We start from the raw sequence: 18,628 nt of genomic DNA, 5'->3' as shown, positions 1-18,628 counted from the left end.
TTTCCCTTATTATTTTCATTACTTTTTTTCCCCTCTTCTTTTTTTGGTGGTGGGGGTGGTTATGTTTAAATGAAGTTGCTTTTACAGCACCAAAGACTTAATCATCCATTTCCTACATAAAAGGTAGCTACTTTTTTGCATGGACCTCAAGTATATTGTAGTATAGAGGTGGAATTTAAGGAAAGGTATTAAGCAGGCTGTGTTTTAGCTTATGGGCAAGTAATAAATTGTATCATGTATCTTCATATAACGATCACCACTTCAGATAGCTGTGAAATTAGGTGATTAACTAGTTGTTACATAACATTCTAATTTCTGTATAAGTCTAATTACATGAAATAGAAGTTGGGGTTTTGATTTTTTACTTTGCTTTTCTGTTTGGAGTGTAATTGTAACTACTGTAGTGTAAATGATGGAAAATAATTGCATATGTTAAAAAAAATAAAATAAAAATAACATAGAAAAAAAAAAGACATTAAGCCTGATTGCTCCTTTCTCAGTGGACCCAAAGCACCTGTGAGTCTATCGTCCCCACCAGCTCATGGGGGTTAGGAGGATATTACATGGGCTTTGAAGCTGGATGGGTCAGAGCTAGAATTCTAACTCAAACATTTCCTAGCTGAATGATCTATGGGCAAGTTACTTCCCCCCCCCCCACCTAAATTTCAATAATTCCTGGGGCGCCTGGGTGGCTCAGTTGGTTAAGCATCCAACTTTGGCTCAGGTCATGATCTCATGGTTTGTGGGCTTGAGTCCCGCGTTGGGCTCTGTGCTGACAGCTCAGAGCCTGGAGCCTGCTTCAGAATCTGTGTCTCCCTCTCTCTCTACCCCTCTCCCACTCATGCTGTTTCTCTGTCTCAATAATAAATAAACCTAAAAAAAAACCTTTAAATAAATAAGTAAGTAAATTTCAATAATTCCTACCCTGAGAATTACTGTGAAAATAAATGCTTTAGTGGTGTGTCTTCCACACTTGTTCAAGCAGGAGAACCACTCTAAGAGCAGAATGCATAAAATCTCAATATACTTAACTGTATCATGTGAACTAAGATCTACTCTAGTAAGAAAAATTAAGACCACATTATATGTCTACAGGTTTTCAAATATAGAAAAAGTACATGCTTTTAAAATCATTGCTCAAAGTTTATCAACTAAATGCTTATTTGTTTACCCTTTTTTTCAATTTGTTCATTTAACCTAACAAGTAGTAGCAGATACCAAAAGTTCAAGAAAATATAATAGAAGAAAAAAACTTAAAGATTAGAAAATTCTATTGATACACTTACTTTGGAGGGAATGGGTCAATAAACATCATTAGTGGAGTTTAGTAATCAAATACCTCATCTAAGATCCACCCCACTGCCTGTCACATGGTATGGGCTGAATAAATGTTATTTGAATCTGAATTTAAAACTCAAATTACATTCCTTGAAAGCAAGGGTATAACCCTTGAATACCTCTGAATGATGAGCTCCTAGTACATGGGCGGGCACACAGCAGTTGTGCAACAAATGATTTAATATATGCACTTACAACTGATAAAGTATGCCAACATCTATAAAACATTGTGTCTCCAATTATTTTGGATTGCAATTTGCTCCAAGAAATCCTAATCCAAGGTCTATGAAATGCTCCTTTTGTACCCATCACCACCACATCTGAGATATTTAGAGTTTCTTGGGAGGGAGAAATATGTAGGCGGAAACCCTCCTTAGGCACAGAAATATTGACGGAGACAGCAAAGTGGGAGGAATATGCCACCTGCACTCTTGTGGGATAACAAAGGGACCAAAGACACAACACTTTATACCCAGTACCTGTCAGACAGTGACAAGGTTTTGAGCACCTATTTACTCCCATGAGCCTCCTGTCTGGTTACCGGAAACACTAGAGATTATAGAAGACGAACGCTAGTCTATTCTGTCTGCAGATGAAAACCTCCACCATATATTTCATGTATTTATCCTCCTTTGAAACTGAAAGCCAGGATGGCCTCAAATTAAACAAAAAGCTAAGACCCCATTGTTTTATATTCACTAAAAATGATATTGTAGATAAACATTTATTAGCATGGGGATTCATTATTTATTGGTAGGTGGAAAAGACAAAACATAAACAATTTGAGGAATAGAATCCTCTTTCAGAATTGAAATAAAAATAAACATATGCGTGTATTAAATAGAGCAGTAAAATAGAAACCATTTTTTACTTCTTTTTAAAATAACCCATGGCTAATTTTTCAAAAGTGCATCTATACTTTGTAAACATTATAGACTCAAATTTCTAGAAACCTACCTTAAATAATAAAATAAAATGCTTTGCTAATCACAAATACAATAAAAAAATAAATAGAAAAAGAGGACATGAAGATGCCTAAAGACGTTGGAGGTTAGCTCTGGTTCTGTGATGTCCCCTAAAACTGGGCTTGCCTCCCCACACTGCCCCCTGATACACTTAAGTGCCTCTTACAGTTCTCACAGTGCCATCAGAAACATTCCCCTATGACTTTTTTTTTTAAATGTTTTATTTATTTTTGATACAGAGAGAGACAGGCATGAGAGGGGGAGGGGCAGAGAGAGAAGGAGACACAGAACCAGAAGCAGGCTCCAGGCTCTGAGCTAGCTGTCAGCACAGAGCCTGACGCGGGGCTCGAACCCACGAACGTGAGATCTGACCTGAGCTGAAGCCGGAAGCTGGAGGCTTAACCGACTGAGCCACCCAGGCGCCCCTCCCCTATGACTTTTGTCGCTGTCGGAAAGGACTTCCTTCCTTTTCCCTTGCTCTGCCTCTCCCTTAACCTTGAGTTCCATGTAACTAGTTCTTCAGGACTGGATTTATGGATAGCATACTTATGCTTTATAACCTTCTTCTTTTCTTTTCTTTTTTAACCTAAAGGTCAATTCTGAAAACAGCCTTCTGTGCACAGAAATATTCCCCTATGACATCAGTTTTAGTAAGCAGGGATCTTTTTGTCAGGTCCCTCTGGTAACACAGGGCTGTCTTCAGCGTATCATTGTGAATCAGAAGTCCTACAGACGCCTCGCCTCTACAAAATGGAAATACAGCTTTTACAACAATGGCCAAAGGGAGTATTGTGGTATAACAAGGAAATGCCTCGCCAGAAACTATGTTAAATTTTAAAGAGGTGATAAATTATTTGAAAGGTGGTTTAAGGAGCTTATTACTTTCTGGGGGGGGGCTAAGTTGTATTTCCAATCGAAACATCAAATACCTGGATTCTGAAGCCCAGAAAAGTAATCTTTTGCCCTTGTCACTCCATTTCTGCAGATGGGCTGGTATCTTCCAACATAATCCTCTTTCAAATACCTTCCAAGATGGAATAATAAATAGCCCACACAGAATTTCCTTTGTGTTAAGGTTAATATGTGAATATTAAATTCAACCAAAATGAAGCCCATGGGAAAATGCCTGTGCCCGACACAGCTGGTACTCAGTAAAGTAATTGTTGTTATTATTATTATTACCTAATAATAACATACACCATATTATATTAAGAATAATTCCTCCCAAAACTTGAATATTTTTCCAAACATTGTCCAAAAACTTAGAAATACACAGAAGGGATTCCCGGATGTCTTTTCCTTACTAGTGCAGTAGAGCAGCAGATGTGTTCCAGGATTAACTCATTCACTAGGATTCTGTATCTTCGTTGGACTATTTGCTTTGGGGTTTTTTTGAACTAGATATTTTACAATTTTGGAAAGGTGGATGTTAATTTATTGAAAACTGAAAACGACACAGCTGATTCTTGTCTATTTCCAATCAATACACATGATCTCTGTTCCACAGAAAAGAGAACTCCAAAGGTAAATGTTTACTGCCCTGTAAGGTATTAGCCAACTTTGCCTCTAACCCAGGCATCTTATTCTAAAACTCTTTTTAAAAGCTTTCACCAGCCTGCTTCCGGTTCTGTGTCTCCTTCTCTCTCTGCCCCTCCCCCTCTCATGCTCTGTCTCTCTATCAAAAATAAATAAAACATTAAAAAAATTTTTTTAAAGCCTTCCTGATGGGTCATATAAACCTCTGTGGCTCAAACGCTCCTTAAGTTGGCTTTATCATTTTACTGGCTGCCCATTTAATTAATAAAATGAATACCTGAAACAAATGTTCAAATAAATAAATTGCTATCATTTTTTAAAATGCCACTGACAGTAGTATATCACTACGGCAAATATTTTACTGTAACATTAAAAAACTGTTTGTGGGGGAAATTTTCAAATTCCTTCCTTTCAATGAATTTATATTGACAGCTCTTGGAAATTACACACATGGTGTGCATATACTGTGCGTGTGTGTGTAATATTCTTTCAGTACAAATATCTTATTTAACCCCAAAAAGCCTTCATAATTAGTGACCCTTACCTTATTATAATTATTATATAATACACAACTTAATTATAAGTAAGTTTATAATGCATACAATGTAACAATAATTAATACTTCTATGGAACTTGTAGAGCAAAGGTCTTTTCTATCTTATTTTATTTTAGACACATTTTAACTAGCTCATCTGTACTGTCAGAAATGCAGAGGAGCCATAAGACACAAGGCATATAAAGTTTAGGGCACTACCTAGTAATTTAATGGACAAATGGTTCCTATTGTCAACATGGTTTCTGGAACATACCGGAAAAAGGATCTGTGTGTGTGTGTGTGTGTGTGTGTGTGTGTGTGCGCGCGCGCACGTGTATATGCATGTGCTTTGTTTTGCTTACATTCTTAAGGGCCATTCATACTTCTACATAAATTCTACAATAAAGCAGACTGACTTCATTATCTTCAAGGCCCATTTTACTTGTTCAAAAAGATCAGGGAATAAAACTGAACTTTAGAGCCCCAAGCAATTTTGTCTAAAAGAGAGCAAAACCATGCACACACTGTCTCAATTAGAATATCTCAGAGTACCTCAAAAAGCTAGAAAACAATAAAACTGACAGGCACGTCAATTCTTCCAAGACCAAGCTCCATGAGGGACTTCTTGAACAAGTGATTACACATTTCGCTTTCCTTTCCAGACAAGAAAAGAACCAAATGGATTTCATTCTAATTCTAAGAATTCAGAACCAAAAGGCCTATCTAAAAAACACCTGAAGCTCAGAAAACAAGACTCACTTTTCTGGCACACCATATTCTAATGCTTTACCTTTAAAGTTTAATTTGTACACGTGATAAAAGGTTTATCTCTACCTGAGGATTCAGTCAACGAAACCCAAAAAACTTGGCAAAATGCAAAGTCATCTGAATCTCTTGGAAGTTTTTTTTCCCAAAGGTCTCGAGTCCCACTCCACATTTCAAATCCACAAAAGCGTAAAATTTACAAAGCCAGGAAAGAAAGTCAAAAAGCCACAGACCCACAGTTAACAAGATTTTTTTTTTAAACAGCAAGTTAGAAAATTACTTACTTTTTTCCCAGGTCTTTGGTACAAAGCTCAAAAGGCAAGGTCCCTTTTCCGACAAAGTCTTGTTAATTCATAGCAATCACACAATGAGGTCAAGCAGCCCAAGAATCTACAAATTGTGCGGAGACAAAAAGTTAAAATTCAAAGTCAGATTAGAAATTAAGAATCAAGACACCGATTGCTATGCAGAGTCTCTGTGCATAATTACAATACAGATTTCACTGGAATGTCTCAATGATGAGCTGTGTTAGCGACTTTTCTTTCAGAACGATACTAACGATACTAAATTGAGATGGTATTTTGATCTGTCATCCTATTAGAGACACTAAAGGAGGATCCAGCAAGTCTTCTTGGCAACCATTCACAGTAAAAATGTCCTTCCCGGGGAATCATAAAAAAATAACTGAGGGAGGATCTGGGCTTCTAATTATACTGTGACTTGGGAGGGAAGGTCTTCCGAAATCACACTTGTCTGCCCCACCTCCCGAAGATGAGCTCATCTCACAAGCACAGAAGTGGCTGTGAACAGAAAAGAACAGCAACAACCTAAAGAAAATCGTCAACAACTTGTAAACATCCTTCTCACCGACTCGGTTAAGCACACTTCACTCTTGCAGGTGGGAATGAGAAAGTGAATGGTGTGAACTTATTCTCATCAAACAGAAAATCTGAACACTCTGTATGATCATATCCTCATTTGAAACATGAGTTACTTCCCCAACGATCTCACAAATGAATACATAGGTAATAACTCATAAGATTAAAAAGTCTGAGTAAATAAAGCAGATGCCACAGGGAAACCATAACTGAACATCAGCGCCCCTCTCCCCAGGCTCTCCCATCCTGGGCCTTATGCTACATGTAATTCTAAGCACGATAAACTCATTTAAAAGCCACGAGAGATTGAGAAATAGGTCATCAGAAGGAGCCAGGAATCACCACTACAGTGGGCAGTCATGACTGAAAAGCAGACAGAACCCCATAAACATCAACAGGCACCTTTTATTATTATTATTATTATTATTATTATTATTATTATTATTGTCATTGTTACTGCCAACTCTTACACAGTGTTCACTCGGATGCCAGACTCTTCTTGTAAGCGTTTTACACGTATGAACTCTATTAGTGATAGAGACAAGAGAACATCCCTAGACATCACTGTGTCATTCCTCAGTACACTCAGTTCTGCTATAACATTTGTGTTTGTTCCATGACGGCCATGTTAGGGAACAGTTTGAGCATAACTGGAATTTCACATTTGTTTATGTGTGATTTCATTGCAGGAAATCCTAGGTAATAGCATAAGATTGCATCCAGGCAGACACAGTTGCAAAAAGATACACAGAATGCACAAAGCCCACGTCTCCAACATCCACAAGTGATCCCAGTTTCCATCAGTGTGTTACGGGCCACAGCCCTCCACACAGGGTGCCCCAACTTCCCTTCTGACTTGAGGTAACCCTCCTCCCACCACTTCAAATAACTCATGACCTGCAACCTTGCCAAGGCCTCAGTCTGCAAGAAAACATCAGGATTTCATCAAGGTACAGTGTCATCCTGACAGTACTATGTATTTATTTCTTAGCCACCTAACATGCGTAACGCTGTGCTGTAATTTTTACTTTTTTAAAAATTTTTTAAGTTTTACTCCTATCTTATTTCTTTAATGTGTCACTGATCAAGGTCTGTGAGTGTCGTGTCCCTGACCCGATTTTCCCCATTAGTGGTGTGCATTTTACTGTATGGTTTTGCACAGCATGGTGGTGGTCAGAGCCACCTGTTTCTTATTTGAGAACTCCGAACGCCAAAGCTCATGTTTAAAAAGATGCTTGTGATTTGAACCAGAAGGGGGTAAACTGTGATTTTCGTATCTTTTTATTATGTTAAAGAGGACAGTAATACATGTAATATAATTTTTAAAAGATTCTCATTTACAATGTTTCTAATTTTCAAGTGTAGATACTTCCAGGTCAGTGTAAGTTAAATGAAAACTTTATTTTTGAGAAGTTCCCTAACGGTGTTAGATAAATAAGGTGCTACCATACCACTCAGAACACATCAAGATGATAGTGTTATGAAGACAGATCTTGGCAGACAAGAGGGCTTACTTGTAACTACTGGAAATGACAAACTGAATTAGTTTTCATTCCTCGAAACAAATAAATTGAAAAAAGACTCTGAATTTATCCTTAAACAAGTGCAAGATACGCATAAAAATATATGTGTATAAATAAGTTTTCCTATGATAAGTAATATTACTTTAAGAAATTATAAAAATATAAATACCCAACGATGAGTAAACAGTTTTTTTTTCCTTCTTCTTTCTAAATGTTTCTTTATTTTGAGAGAAACAGAGAGACAGAGAGTGAGCAGGGGAGGGCCAGAGAGAGAGGGAGACACAGACTCTGAAGCAGGCTCCAGGCTCTGAGGTGTCAGCACAGGGCCTGATGTGGGGCTCGAACTCGCGGACCAGGAGATCATGACCTGAGCTGAAGTCAGACACTTAACAGATTGAGCTATCCAGGCACCCCGACAGTTTTTTCTAAATCTGTAAAACATTTAATAAAATGGGGAAATGTTTTTAATAAGTGTTCATTGGAAATGCAGACTATAACACGATATGTTCAATACAGTCCCAGTCTTGTTTAAAAGGATCTATAGCTAGAAAAAAGAAGAGAGAAAAGTTAACATTTGTATAGCTGCTAAATAAAGATAATGAAATTAAGATAAAATAATTTTTAGTTTCTTTGCATTTTCTTGTGACTCAAATTTTTCACAATAACCACATCCACATTTATCATTACAAATAACAAGATACTATATAAAAATAGAACTAAGGAGGCACCCGGGTGGCTCAATCGGTTAAGTATTTGACTTTTCAGGACACTGCCTCATAATTCGTGAGTTCCATCCCTGCACTAGGCTCTGTGTGGACAGTGCAGAGTCTGCTTAGGATTCTCTCTCTCTCCCTCTCTCTTCGTCCTCTCCCCCACCCCCTGCACACGCACATGCTCTCTCTCTTCCTAAATAAACTTAAATTTTTTTTCTTAAAAAAGAAGTTAAAAACATAGAACTAAGACATTGATGGGAAAAACTTTTCTTCCGAGTGTAAGTTCGCATGTGAATGCAGCCAATAAACGCCAGTCCAACAACACAGACACCAGAAGCTTCCTTCACAAGTATTAACAGATCCAGGCTCGTGACTGTACCCTTCAAAGTATTTTCTGTCTCACAATTCAAGGCAAACACAGTCCTAACAGGGACGTTCAAAGTATATAAGTCCATTACAAAGGCCAAAATATAATTTGCTTTTACTGGATAAAACTGTCGTGGGTTTAGTATAAAACCCAGATGAAAAAAGATTTTTAATTATGTAATTGTATACAAGCTGTCTTAATGTCTGATAGAAATTTCATTCTGAATGAAGAAATTGTGTTCTGGATAAAGCTCCTTTCAAAGAAGATCAAGATTAAAGAAATCCAAGGGGCAATGGCTTTGGGCGTAGGAATAAATGCTCCATTTGGGGGAGTTTTAAATAGAACGTAAGAAGAGAGAGAGAGATTGATCTTTATGACTTCCAAAAGGACTCAGTTATATTAAAATCTTCCCAATAACAATGAAACTTGACTTTGAAAATTGTCCATTTGCCAAAAATGGTGACTTCTTAGTCCTGAGTGCACTGAGTTAGATCTCATACACTGACATCACAAAAGAACTGAAATGGTGAGGGTACTCAGGAGTCAGAGGACAATTTGGTACAATCTGGCCACAACACACCTGAGTTCATTCACCTATGCCTGGCTAGAAACATATTTATACAATGTGTTCCTTTTCATTTTCAGTTTAACCTTCCTGGGGTACTGTCCACCCAAGACACTGCTTTATTTATTTTTTTTAATATTTTTTTATGTTTTTTTTATTTATTTTTGAGAGACAGAGAGAGACAGTGCAAGCAGGGGAGGGTTAGAGAGAGGTAGACACAGAATCCGAAGCAGGCGCCAGGCTCTGAGCTAGCTGTCAGCACAGAGCCCGACGCAGGGCTCAAACCCACGAACCCTGAGATCATGACCTGAGCCTAAGCCGGAAGCTTAACCGACTGAGTCACCCAGGCGCTCCCCAGTCACTGCTTCAATAGGACCCTCCATTCTCCAGAACATACTGAGAATGAAAAGTCAGTGCTTGTGGATGTGCGGGTGTGGTTTTGTTTCATAAAACAACAAAGCATCTATAACATTCACTGTACCCACTTGAATAATAACCATATTCCTGCTGGCTGAAATATACATGTAGTATTCTTTGTAGTTTTATTTTTGTTTTTTTTTCCACTTCCAAACATGCTGACTTTAATGGAAACCAAACAAAAACAAAACCCTTATGTTTCAAATTTGCTTTTGTATTTTTAAGCATTTTCATAGGTTCCCTATCAAATGGAAACAAACGTTACTGGCTTCGTGTTTTGTGATAAAGAATAGAAAAGGCAAAAGAACATTTTCATTTTGCTTTTTTGTATAAAAAGAGATCATGGAGGACTATGGAGTTCCAAAAAAATCAGTCAATTCAAGATACCCCTCACAGACTCTACCACTTTATCAAATGCATGCTGATTACTTTGAAAAATAACAGAAATTCTTGGCTTCTGAGTTCTCATAAGTTGCTGCCCAAAATGCTGCACATATGCATCTTCAACAATTTGCAACCAGATATTTTTTTTGGCAACCGAATATTATAATAGGCAAGTCAGATATTATATTCAATTGTGAGGATTCAAAATAAAAAATATAATTTTTAATTTTTAAAGGACATGCTGAAATATACACCCATCTACACATACCCCATGCTGACCCTGAAAATACAGTGCACTTAGGAACTCTCAAAACTCTATTTCTTAAATTGCTCGAAGACTTAGCACTGATATAGTTCAGGGGAACACACTCTCTTGGCATCATCAGATGTTTAAAAAAAAAAAAAGGGCAACCAATTTTCAGAGTCTACCTGGAAACTAAGCAGGGATTATATCCTCGGGCTCTCTAGTCACTCCCTGGGCAGAATTCCAACCATAATTTAAATTGGTCTCACTTCCTTGTTCGCCTCACTGTGCCACCTCTGGTTCAAAGCCCAAAACCTTCACTTTCGATGGCCTCCTCCTCTTAACTGTTCCTTCCTTCCAACTTATAAACAGCCCATGGCTCCAAGGGAATATGTTAGCAGAAGCTGGAGGATGGGAGAGCTTAAACAAATGATTGTTGACAGCTAACTTTGTACAGATCATATCCATTTTTAAAGAAAGCTTGAGCACCCAGATCTTGGCTTCTAAATACCTTAGTTCATTCCAGAAATAGTTGGGTCCAGGCCTGGGGCAAAGAAAGTACAAAACTGGCTAAAACATTTTACTATGCAAGAACCCAAGGAGATGCTCAGACCTGACAAAAGGACACAGGAACTGTCTCAAAGGGGCTCCTGCTGGCCAAATGTAGCACAGTTTAAATAACAACGACAACAAAAAAGAATGATATGGATGAATTAGAGCACATTGAATAAAAAAAGAAACCATAAATCCATAGACACTCATGAAATTAGGATTGCAGGAAGCTCTTCTTTAAGAAGAATGCCAGCTAATAAAACACCAAAGAAATAGCAGAAACAGAAAATCCCACTTTGCAACCACCCATGCAAGAACCGATTCAGTCAAGGATCATTAATGGATGCGAAAACTTCCATCAGGGAAAGAGTTTTGTGGCTCAGCAGACTCACGGTCTCCAAGTATCACCCCACACATTACTTATCACTTCCATATGGGAAAAGGTGTCTTTATAATGGAGAATTCTGGCAGACCACTTTACCCAAGTGAGGGCTGGCATAATCCATTATAGGACAACTGAATGTCATTTTTGTCAAATGACAATCACTATGTCATATGTCTGTCAAAATGCTTAATCTGTATCTAATCACACAGTAACGACAATCAAATCCAGATTGTGGTACTTTCCACTAGACAACTGTCTTGAAATCTTCCAAGATATCAGTGCCATGAATAATATAAACAAACAAAAACAGGGTGACTGCTCTAAATTAAAGGAAACTAAAGATATAAAATTGAATGAATGATTGTTGATGAATCTTGGATGAGGAAACGAATAGTTATAAAAGACATTATTTATTGAAATAACTGGGGAAAGTTAAATAAGTACTCGAATATTATCTATGTACTAGATAATATTTCATGGTGATAATGGTATAATGCGTTATGTGGAAGAGTATTCTTATGCTTGGTAGGTATGCGTTAGAATATTTACAACTAAAAGATCATGATCTCTACAACTAACTCACATGGTTCAGCAAAAATTACTTATTTACTTATTTATTGTTCAGCAAAAATTTATTTGAAGTGTGCGTATGCGTATAGACAGACAGAAACACAAATAAAGCAAATTCGGCAAAATGTTAGCATTTTATGTGGCGGGCATAAAAACCAGTAACCGTGATCACTTCTAGGCTATATGTATTTTGTACAATGAGAGACCACAAAGGAGTTCACGGCTGAGAGGAAAATGACACAGACAGGAATACAACCCACTGGTGTTAGAGCATTTAGTCCTTCAACAAACTTTTTACCAATTCATTTCTCTTCTGTAGCAATTAATTAATGGTCAATGGTTGGGAGCAAGAAGACTGAAAAGGAAAAAGAAACTCAAGGAAGAGGATGACAAAGAGTAAAAATAAGCAACAGAGAAGTTCAGTCCTCCACTCATTTTGAAGAGGACGTTAAGTCTCAGGGTTTAAAAACTGTGCCTTGTTTCCCATCCTGGTGAGAACCCCGGTGTGGGCGTGGCCATTTCCGCCGAGCCTGAACGAGTCCTTGGGCAAGCCTCACACTGACCACACACCCGGAGCAGGCAAGGCTGAGCACTTCACGTCATCGCCAGCCCTGGTCAAGCCAAAACACAGTGCCTCTGAGTGACACTCTAGGGACACAAACGTGCATCCCAGAACCACAGCTCTCAGCAGCTGCCTCAAGTTCAATGGGTTTAAAACCGAATGCTCCCCACCAAACTTGATCCCTCGTTTCTGTGACCCCTTTTCTTAGTCTAGCCAGTCTCAAAACTGCAGTTTCCTCATTCACTTTGGTTCCCATGGCCCGTCCTTTAAACCCATCCTCCTCATTCACACCGTCAAGGCTGCGTTGGCCACAGTCTCTCATATTCCAGGCAGAATGGCCTCTTTCCTCTGTTCTTCTGCAATATTTCTGTCTACGGCACTCACTTGGCGCTTTTTTAGATATCTTTGTCATACACTGTCAATTCTACACACACTGTAGGAAGTGCTCCGCTATGTTATCTCATTTAAAAATCACTGTAAGTCTGTGCAATAATTTGTCTTCTTTTATCCCAACTTTACAGAAGAAGTAGGTGTTCAGGTGAGACCATTTGTTCAAGGTCACAGAGTTGTTAACACTGACATTCAGACTCTTCCAGCTCTACCCTAATACCGAGGTGCTTCTTATTGTTAGTTACAGCTTTAAGCACTGTCCCCTGGCATTAAATCAAGTGTGTGATCCTTGAAGGAAGCGAGCCATTTCATCCAGCTCTGTGTTCTCTCTAGAGCCTAGCAACACTCATAACTCATGTTCACTGATTTACATTTCAGACTCAGCTCAGAGACCATTTTTCTTTGTGACTTCCATCCCCGCAGAACCGACCACTCAATCCTCCGTGCTCCCTGTGCACTCCTACTGTGGTGATGCGTGCCTCAACGGAGTGTCCGTGAAGGCTGAGGTCTCACATGGTACACAGTAGGCACTTAATGTTCACTGAATGGAATGTTGATGCAGAAGACGGGTTTCTCAACAGGGTTGCTCTGCCTTGCTAAAAAAAAAAAAAAATTGACCTCATTTTTATCTTTATCACATACTGAGGAGCAAAATTATTTTAGGAAAGTGTGACAGAGGGGAAATGAAATGAACGGAGAGCACAGGTCTTGGTTTTTTGTGCCATATCCACTTCGCTTGCTGCCCTGGATACACTGTGTTCTAGAGTTTCCACATTTTAATATATATGTAACATTGTTTCAATACAAATTATGATTCAGCATGTCTGGGGTAGAGCCCAAGATTCCGCATTTCTAACAGGCTTTCAAGAGATGTTGATGCTGCTGAATCTACGGACCACACTTCTGAGTAGCAAAAGGTTCTAGACAGTTGTAGCCCACTTAGAGAGCTGTAACACATAGATAAAAACAGCGAGACATAAATTCGCAGAGTGTTAATGTTCGTTATCTCTGGGTTTCTCCTTTTCACTTTTCTATAATTTCTAAGAATTTTATCATGATTCTTGCTGTTGGAAATAAAATTTTAAATACTACATATACAATTGCACTTAAAAACTGTACATTTGGACATTTCTGCTCTGCACAGCTACATCTTCATTTCAGCCACAAATATGCTTAAAAGGACTAGAGTTGGGAGAAACAGGTTGGTGAATTTAGCAATTCCCTCTCTACTCGTTTGAACACGTAGATTAACATAAAACAGCAATTATCCTTAACAAACAGCCACCACCACAAGCATTGTTTTTCTCAGGTTCCTTTCCCTTAGAAGAAAGAGAAAGAATGCATTCACTTGGAAGACAATAAAAGGCAAACCAAATTAAGGGCAGCAGGAAAACCCAGCAGGCACTACAAACTGAATCTCTTCCAACTGGGTCAATGGAGCTGCATCAAAGTCCAAATGGAGGGGGAATGAGGTTCTCCCAGAAGAGGAAAGACGGGCTGGCTTCCACTACAAGGCTAAATGCAACCTATTAAAGTAGCACTCACCATGCACCTGCAAGTGAGGTGGAAAGAAATGATCCCCCAAGGAGCCCCACGTCCGAAGTGTAACAGGGAGACGTCTTTAGGAAAAAGCAATCAGAGGGGACCCATTTGCAGGAAGACTTTCCCCAAAACCTGTCTCCTTCTCCTTCACTGGAGTTCCAGTGGCTGCCTGCTTGGATGGTGTGAGTTGTAGAAGTTGCAGCCCTGGCAGGTGGCTGTTTTCACCCCCACCCCAATACCTGTGGCAATTCCAGACACTTGCCCAGCCATCGGTGTCTGTGACTCGAGGTGGGCCGTGGACAAAGGAGCGGCCAAGCGCCCCATGGCAGCACCAGGCGCTCCTGGCTAAGGTGGCACGCTAACAAGGTTCTGCGTCTTCTGCTTTCCAAATCTCTTCCAACTTCCAGGAAAGTTTCCCACCATAAATGTCAGGTATTCATACCAATATCCCGCCCACAGTCCTAACTGACTTTTTGCCATCAAGAAACACTGTGAAACTCACTGTGAAATTATCCACAGGGATTGGAACGGAGTGTCCCAAAGGCTTATCTATACAATGGAACCAAAAATCACTTCTGTGTGTCTACACAGAACCATTAAGGATGCCATTTCACATCTGTGAAGTTTCGACATTGGGCTCAACCCAAAACAACGTGTCCCTGTAGCTCTACTGAATTCTGTGAGTCTAGTGCTGGTCTGCGTGAGGCACGCAGGCAGATGCTGAGTTATTTAAAAATGGGATCACTTGAGATTTCAAAACTAACATCAAAGTCATCATCTTGATGGGGGGGAATCTGAATCTAATGGACTTATATTTATTAATGGATATTCAGTATTGTTTTTATCCTGAACTACACTAGTAATAGATGGGGTGGGGGTGGGGGTGGGGACGGGCAGAGGTACCATAATCTTCTCAATGTTCCAAGGCATGATAATTAAAAGAAAAATAATGTAATACATGGTCATTTACTTGGAATCTGGTTTTAATTTTTTTTTTAATGCTATAAGTTTTAGAGGACAAATTTGGGAAATGTGACTACGAACTAACATCAAATGATATCTGGGGATGACTGTTAATGTATTAGGTGTCACAATGGTATTGCGTTTACATAAGCCAGCTTCCTTATTTCTCAGAGATGCATGCTAAAGTATTTTGGGCTAAAATGTCATGATATCTCTAATTTATTTTTAAATGGTTCAGCAAAAGAAATTATAAGAAAATCTGTGCACATGAAGTACACATGAAAGAATGTTAGTAATTTACTGACTCTAGATGGAGGCTCTATGAATGTTAACAGTAGTATCCATTCTACTACTTTTCTATATTTGAAAACTTTTAAAAGTTGAAATATGTATCAGTCAAAAATATTTACAATCTTGGGAGATCTGGCTGGTTCAGTTGGAGGAGTGTGTGACTCTTGGTCTCGGGTTCATGAGTTCAAACCCCATGTTGGGTGCAGAGATTAAATAAATAATACTTAAAAAAGAAAGAGAGGAAAGCAAAACTATTTATGATGTTACAATTTTATCTCCCTTTTCCTATTATTGTCTTACTGCCATAGACGACAGTCCATCTAAAATTGTAATTTTCTTTCCTCTAGAAGATCTTTTCTCATACCTTCCCACTCTCTGTACCTTTGTGTATGATATTCTCTCAACCTGGCATTTTCTGACTCTGGTTACGGTGTCACTGGTTAGAGCAGATGTAATCTCAAATGCTGCCTTCTCTAGGAAAACTTTCCTGACCACCACCCACCCCACCAACACACACAACTCTTCTCTCTCTCTTTTTTAAATTTATTTTGAGAGAGAGAAAGAGAACAAGGGAGGGGCAGTGGGAGAGTGAGAGAGAGAGAATCCCAAGCAGGCTCTGCTCTGTACTGACAGTGCACAGGAACCCACCAACCGTGAGATCATGACCTGAGCCAAGATCAAGAGCCAGATGCTTGATCTGACTGAGCCCCCAACGTGCCCTTATGCATTTCCCTTTTCTGACTCCTCATCACACTCACCACGGTCCATCCTGCACAGTAACACTTAAAGCCAACATTTACCGACAGCTTCTCACGTGTGAGGCCCTGCTCTACACACTCTCACACACATTCTTCCATTTACTCATTTTATTCCTCCCCAGTGAGGTAGCACCTGCTCTTACATCTTCTCCCAGGTGAGGAAATGGGCTCTGAGAGACTGGGTGACTTCCCCGCATCACAGGGTTAGGAAATGGCAGTGCCGGGCTTCAGCGGAACATAGCCCCATCTGCTTCCAAACTCCCAAGCATCCAAGCGCACGTCACGTGCGCAGTAGCCAATCCTTCCCTCCTTCACTCTAACTCGTAAGGGCGGGCACAGCACCCTACCTGTTTAGTCACTCAGCAGACATATATGTGGGAAAGCCACTACTGCCAAACACCCGTTCTGAGGGGTGAACACAGAGAGTAACAAGGGACAGTTCCTGACCCAGGTAAAGTCTATGCGAATCTGAACAAACCATGCACTTCAGCTTCATCACTGTTGGTTGATTAACTGTAACAAACATACCATATTATTGTAAGATATTAATAATGGGGGAACAGGGTGAGTACAGAACCGTGTATCTTCTCAATTTTTCTGTAAAACTAAAATGTTCTAAAAAAAATAATAAAGTCTATTTTTAGGGCGCCTGGGTGGCTCGGTTCATTGGGCGTCCGACTTAGGCTCAAGTCATGATCTCGCAGTTCATCAGTTTGAACCCCGCATCAGGCTCTGTGGTGACAGTCAGCTCGAAGCATGAAGCCTGCTTTGGATTCTGTGTCTCCTTCTCTCTCTCCGCCTCCCCTACTTGCACTTGGTCTCTCTAAGATAAATAAACAATAAAAATAAAAATAAAGTCTATTTTTAAAAGAAAAAAAGAGTGTGGCTATGAGGTTGATTTTCTTGCTTGGTTCATACACCACCTCTTACACAAATTCCAAAGAGCAGTCCAGTCATCTTTAGCAAAGGGGGTGGCGGGGAGATGGATGCATGGGCTTCTTCGGGGAGTGAGTTAGAACTAGGATCTCTGACGAAACGTGTAGTGTATGCTTTTTAACCCTAATCTCATACTTTCATATCCCACCCCTCATAGAGCCCTAGCATGTTTAAGGTTCCAAGTTCTCCGGCTTCATTCATGACATTTTAATCATTTCCAGGAAGGAATTTACCACATCTCCTACTTCTCTAAGTCAATTCAAGTTCTTAACGTCTCAGAAAGACTCTAGGAAGTTTAAAGTTTTTTTAAGTGTTGGTACTTATTTTCTTTAAAAAAAAAAAAAAAATCACCGAGTCCTAACTCCCCAGTTCTGTATCACCATCTCAAATTCAGAACCTTAGGTTATCAGCACCTTAAGATCCCCACCCAAACCATGCCTGGTTCTTCCCTAAAGACGGGAACTCGGCTTTTCTCCATCCAGGGACTGCTCCCCACTGTAACGGATGACTCTGTCCACCACATTTATGAGACTTGCTAGATTCCCACATATAAAGACCTTCCTATGCAGAGTCAGCCTAATAAGTCACCATGAGTAACAGCAACTTTTTGTTGGATCCCACTCCCGGAAAACTACGGAAGACCATTACAAACATGTAAATGTTTAACAGACACCATGTGATGATATTAACCACAACAGCAAGTAACAGTATTAGGAGTCACTTACTTTTTGCAGTGCATTTTATAATTTAGTGTCATAAAAGTTCTGTGATATGGGTGGTAAAGAGATCACCATCTTTATAGAGGTAAATCAAAGCTTGCAACTGAAGTCAGAACTCGTTCAAATCCACCACTGCTAATTTGTTCCACTCAGGATCCTTCAAGGCCTGGCTCAGGGCCAGCTGTGTTTGCTCTCTCCAGCCAGGAAGACAGGACCTCTCCTGCCTTGTAACTTTCCACAGTGCTCCCCTCATCTCTAGAGGCGGTCTCTCTTTCTCTGCAGGCCATGCATCTGTTCATGCATTCAATCTCCCAGTAGAATTACATAAACCAACTCAGGACTCGGGCGCTGCCTCACTCATGCCTACCACCCCCACACGTTAGCACAATGCCTCACACAGTGGGTGCTCCCCAAATCCAATGGCCCACGACCAAACATGAATGATTCTCTGCTGCAAAGCTTGCCCGTGGGCAAAAAGCCATGAAACAAAAACATACTCTGTTCCGGTTCTTGAAAACTAATGAGAAGTTGAAGATGATTTTTTTCTTTGACCATAAAGCAAAATAAAGTACATTTATGTTTTACAACATGGCTGATAACCACAAACAGAAAACAGTTTTGTTTTCCCCGCAAGTCCTCAGCCAGGCTTCCAATTTAGGCCCAAGAATATTCAGGAATGTGCCACGGGCCTCAGTTTTCATCCAGATTCCAGAAAAGGGGGAGAGGAAAA

General features: G+C 39.6%; 1 protein-coding gene across 8 annotated transcripts in view; it reads right to left on the bottom strand.

The window, feature by feature from the left end:
* APBB2 (amyloid beta precursor protein binding family B member 2) overlaps positions 1 to 18,628 on the bottom strand; it is a 381,984-nt gene that overhangs the window by 265,842 nt on the left and 97,514 nt on the right. For all 8 annotated transcript variants that reach the window (XM_029946674.1, XM_029946692.1, XM_029946683.1 and 5 more), the window contains exon 3: positions 5,424 to 5,529. The gene's annotated coding sequence lies outside the window, so the exon portion shown is untranslated. The remainder of the gene's footprint in view (positions 1 to 5,423; positions 5,530 to 18,628) is intronic.

Source organism: Suricata suricatta, chromosome 1, assembly GCF_006229205.1.
Source record: "Suricata suricatta isolate VVHF042 chromosome 1, meerkat_22Aug2017_6uvM2_HiC, whole genome shotgun sequence".
Taxonomy (NCBI): domain Eukaryota; kingdom Metazoa; phylum Chordata; class Mammalia; order Carnivora; family Herpestidae; genus Suricata; species Suricata suricatta.
This window is presented reverse-complemented; position numbering and strand designations above follow the sequence as displayed.